Genomic DNA, 6,000 nt, shown 5'->3' with positions numbered 1-6,000 from the left:
AACAGGAGACATTTTTATAGGTTTTTATTTTACACGTAGAATAATCATTCTCATATTTTGTTTGAAACATATTGGCGTAACACCTGTCTGCCCGAGAGTAGATATTAAAAATAATGACATCATATTTTATATTTTCATTGCCTTATTACTATGTCAGCTACTATAAAATTAAATATTTAACAACTATATTAACTAGAACCTATATTAAATGTATGTAAGACCAGTAAGACTACCCCTAAGGTTGTTTTTAACAATCTTTTATTAGGTCTACCTGTATGTAACTATGTAATGGAATCTAAGGTAACTAATTTAACCATCTTCCAAGGATCGTAGCGTCATGAAAATTGGCACCTGTATGTAGTTCTGATGACAATACAATAATATGGTACTGTCGAACTGATCTGATGATGGAGACAGGAGGTGGCCATAGGAACTCTGTGATGAAACAACGCAACCTAATTGTGTTAGGGGTTTTTAGAATTCTCTCGATGAGTATTAGTTGTCTGTCGTAAGAAAAGTACAGTCAGCGATAAAAGCTTGTACCAAAAATGATTTTTTTGCCAAAAACTTATTATAAGTCTATTTATAAAGTATGAGGGGGCATCCCCAGTGTAGTGGAGGCAGAGGCATACCGTGAAAGAGATGGCGGGACGACTTGGATGCATTCCAGTAGGATTGGCGGGATCTTGCTCAGCACAGGGAGGATTGGAAAAGGAGAGGGGAGGCCTTTGCCCAGCAGTGGGACACACACATAGGCTCATCATCTTCCTCGCGTTGTCCCGGCATTTTTGCCACGGCTCATGGGAGCCTGGGGTCCGCTTGGCAACTAATCCCAGTAATTGGCGTGGGCACTAGTTTTTACGAAAGCGACTGCCATCTGACCTTCCAACCCAGAGGGTAAACTAGGCCCGTATTGGGATTAGTCCGGTTTCCTCACGATGTTTTCCTTCACCGAAAAGCGACTGGTAAATATCAAATGATATTTCGTACATAAGTTCCGAAAAACTCATTGGTACGAACCGGGGTTCGAACCCGCGACCTCCGGATTGCAAGTCGCACGCTCTTACCGCTAGGCCACCAGCGCTTTTTAACACACACATAGGCTAATAAAAAAAAACTATAAACAGAGTGTACCCTACGACCAAATAAAAGGAGGGTGAGTTAACATTACATACATTGTCGGTAAGGTAACCGATAGATGTGGAACATAGACTATCTCGCACGGACTCCGTATGATACAACCAGGGCTGGTTCCGAGCCCTGGTGGTTTTTGTTTTAAACCCTAAATAGCCCAGTATTTTTAATTATTGTATGCTCTTTACGTAGGACTAAATCAAGTATTTCAGTAACAACTTCGTATTATTAGATTGTCCCATTAATAATTAAACAATAAACCAAAGAACGAAAAAGAACGAAATAATACTGGTATTTTTTGTATGAAGAAAAAACCGGTTCCGAGCCTTAAATACAACGACATGACAAAAACACTAACTAACATTAATTTGTATTGCTTTGTTTTGTTTTGATTTTTGTTACTAACCAATGATATGGACAATATTTTTAATTTCAAAAAGACAAGCATTTGCTTTACAAGACTTTCTCCTCGGGAGCACTGGAAATCTTACTCATCGTCAACGCTACACTACATACCTACAGGGTAAGTAGTAAAACTATTATGGCTATGGTCTTCTGTAAAGTGGAGGTACTCCCCAGTTGGGCTGCTCTACTAATTTTTTGTTTATTAGAAATAAGTACACAAGTAGATACAAGTTTGTACCTAGATATGGCTACAACTGAAAAGTTAGAGCTGAAAAATTAAATTAGTACCTAGATAGGTACTAATTTAATTTTTAATTTAAGCTTTAATATATGAGGCTTGCAAGTTGTTTTATTGGCTAAGTGCGAAGTGCGTGATGGGTAGGGGAACTTGAGGTTTGATCGCACTCGAGTGAAATTAATGTGAATTTAAACTAGTAGGTTAGAATTGCTTAGCGTTTAACATGGATTAATTTTATTAAGGAAATAATTCACCATGTCTCAAAAGTAAAAAGTCCAATAACGTGTTACACTATCGCCAATTCGCCAGATGGGCGTCACCGTCGCGAACATAGTTGTGTCGTTATCTATGAAAAGGGACCTTATTGTCGATGGCACTTACGCCATAATTAACGATGCTCCGATATAAATACGCTGTCACGCGACACCAGGCGGCGTAAGCGCCATCGACAATAAGGTCCATTTTCATAGATAATGCCCCAGTTAAGTAATGTGATACATTTAGTATCCGCCCGCGCCGCGCTATATCGTTCGCCAAAGTTTACTTGACGCGGCCACACATTGTTACTGCCAAAAGTGCCAAGTTGGCACAGGACGGAGCGTAGTCGTAGTCTAGTGAGGAAGTGGTCCGTGTATGACAGGCGTCGCGAACCGATGGATGTGGAATTACGCGTTATCGCGATCTGTGTGATTTGCGCGCCGTGCGCACGCGACAGTTAGTTTGTGTCGCCATTTGAGCAAGATTGGATTCACGGGTTATTCGGTAGGCCGGAAGCGAGAATTAGGCACTCTAGGCCTCGTGCTTTGAAACCCTCGTAACGCTCAAGATTCCATTTTTCGAACCACTCGCTACGCACGTCGTTCAATTTTGGAATCTTTCGCTTGGTCGGGTATCAATATTAGCACGAGCGGTTAAACAACAACTTTGCCCCCTTGTAAAACAAATAACTATTAAACAAGTGCAATATTTTATAAACACGTTTTTTCACTATGCAATGTGAAAATAACGCAAAAGCAATGCGCATAATAGTATTTTATGCAACCGTTGTTTAAGAGAGGTCAAAAAGGCGAGTGGCGTGAGTAACAATTTGAGGCGAAGCCGGAAATTGTTAATAAAGACGCCACGAGTATTTTTTGACTCAGTTAAACAACGTTGCATACAATACTTTTTCTACGACCAAGCACTTACTTTGAAATAAAATTGTAAATTTAACAAATATTTTTCATACAAGAAGTAGCAATAATCCTGGTTACGGGCGGGAAAATACTGAATGAAATAAAAAACATGTCTATGGTTCACTCGTCTGTCAGAGATGACAATTAAAATTAGGTTGGCAACAATGTATTTCATACAAATTTTTTTAAGTGGTGATTACACGAAGTATCGTAAAAGTGCCAAAAAGATACTGCGTGTATGCACAAATACTTTTTTGAGGAATAGACTCAAGGCTTGTCTTGACAACTATATATAAGATGGGGGTTTAAAGGTGTGTGCACGACCCTTTTAATGACAAATAAAAGTATGGGAGTAGAAAAAAATATTTTAGTGTATAAGCAGCATGTTTTATTAATTTAAGCAACATATAAAATACATACATTTACAACTAGGTGTGATCCGGTTTAGCGTACATGTTGTTTTTATACACATTCTTAAGTTGATTGTTAAGTAGATCTAACTGTAATTTTATTACCCGGCTTACGCGGTTCGGAGGGTAATGTGTATACTTGTATATAGTTAAAGTTTTTTAATATCACTATGCACCGTACCCTTGTTTGCTGCCAGCGTGGAATATGTAAAACTTATGTAAACCTACCTCTTGATCACTCTATCTATTAAAAAAAATCGCAACAAAATCCGATGCGTAGTTTTAAAGATCTAAGCATACATACAGACAGACAGACAGACAGCGGCAAACGACTTTGTTCTATACTATATATGTAGTGATACTTTATAAATAGACTTACAAAAACAACCCTAGGGGTGGTCTTACTGGTCTTACATATATTTAATTTAGGTTCTAGTTAATATAGTTGTTACATATTTAATTTTATAGTACATAACTGAAATAGTAATAAGGCAATGAAAAGATGAATTATTATGTCATTATTTTTAATATCTACTATCTGGCAGACAGGTGTTACGCCAATATGCTTCAAACAAAATATGAGAATGATTATTCTACTTGTAAAAGATATTTATTTATCCTCTAGGCGCCCAGAGACCTATATAAAGGTCTCCTGTTCTATTCTAATTTGAACTTTGTGTTGACAAAATAAAATTTCATTTTGCTTGGCAAGGTTTGTCGTATGGGCGGCTAGAGGTTATTTAAACTCTTTGCACAAACGAAGAAAAATGTATAAATGGCGGACTTAATACCAAAAGGCATAAGATATCGACGCGTCTCGCTTCAATCTCGGAGCGCGTCGATGTCTTTTACTGCACGAGGTTCATTCATTCGTATTTCATACGTACTTACTGCCGTATTCGAACTTCAAGATATTCACAAGAGACGACACGTACTAGATCCATTCCAGATACGTTATAGTTTAGATTTCAACTAGTTCTCTTTTGCAGCGCAATTCGGGCAACCAATGTCACTTTTACGATAGATCGTGTTAGATATCTATTAGATGTGAATTAGATCTCTAAGTAATATCTTGCGGAAATCGTTTAAGAGTATCTCCAGAATCGCGGAAATGTCAAATTTGACAGGTTAGATCTTAAACATATCGTTATCGTATCTTGGCGATGTCTAAAAGATATCTAACAGATGTCTATTACAAAATCCGAATCGGGCCGTTACGTTAGGTTCAATGAAACGACGCCCAAAGCCGTTTGTAACTGGGTGCTTATCGTAAGGTATGTTAAGCGAGCTGCAAAATTGCGTGGATACATTATGAATAGAATTTATTCATAAAGTGGCCATGCACTTTTGCTAATGGGTGTACAAAATTGTTCGACGAATTTTTTTTCTTTTTCAACGGATACCGCAAACGGATACGGATACTGATTTGGGTAATAAAGAAGTATGTTGAAACAAACTTAATGGGAATTGTGGATATATCTTATTTGACACTTAAGTTTCGTTCTATCATTTATTTAATTTCGGCGGTTCTAAAATATCAGGCGTCTCAAATTTTAATATACTTACGGTCCGATTCGGATTTTGTAATAGACATCTGTTAGATATCTTTAGACATCGCCAAGATACGATAACGATATGTTTAAGATCTAACCTGTCAAATTTGACATTTCCGCGATTCTGGAGGATACTCTTGAACGATTTCCGCAAGATATTACTTAGAGATCTAATTCACATCTAATATATATCTAACACGATCTATCGTAAAAGTGGCATTGGTTGCCGGAATTGCGCTGCAAAAGAGAACTAGTTGAAATCTAAACTATAACGTATCTAGAATGGATCTAGTACGTGTCGTCTCTTGTGAATATCTTGAAGTTCGAATACGGCAGTTAATCAAATTTGCAAATGCGCGTCAAGAACCAATAAAACCGAATAGGTCCATAAAGATTTATAATTACGTCTTTTATGCCACCCTGTGTACTGGCGGTCACCTGTGATTGTTTTTGTGCACAACCCCAAAGTAGGGTAATAAATGTTATGGTTTAACATTTATTACCCTATTTGGGGTTGTTCACTAATCACGCGAGGTTTGGTACAAGAGGGGGGGAAAAATCACGACAGATCACGTTGGGGGAGGGTGGCTATAAGGAGACCTCACGTGTATTTATATACAGTGAACGAAGATCACCAAGGGCAAAAAGTGGACGAAAACACCTCGCGTGATTAGTAAACAACCCCAAAGTAGGGTAATAAATGTTAAACCATAACATTTATTACCCTACTTTGGGGTTGTGCACAAAAACAATCACAGGCGACCGCCAGTACACAGGGTGGCATAAAAGACGTAATTATAAATTGTACGCAACTAACGCCATCCGAAAACAAATAAATCTGTTAGTATGATCGCGTGTCGCGTGTGTGTTTATCAACCGGGAATCGAACCCTGATGCGCAGATAGCGCGCTGGTCGCGTATTACATAAGTTGCGCGAGCGCAGGAAAATCTGTTTTAACAAACCAGTGTAACATGAGCTTTGTAACATCTATGCGTATTTTAAGGTACCTATTTTTCATAAATGTGATTTATTTTTTTAATGTAATTTAATCGTTCGAAGTTAATATTATAGGGTAAGTAAAAAA

Source organism: Cydia amplana, chromosome 9, assembly GCF_948474715.1.
Source record: "Cydia amplana chromosome 9, ilCydAmpl1.1, whole genome shotgun sequence".
Classification (NCBI taxonomy): domain Eukaryota; kingdom Metazoa; phylum Arthropoda; class Insecta; order Lepidoptera; family Tortricidae; genus Cydia; species Cydia amplana.
Note: the sequence above shows the minus strand (reverse complement) of the source record.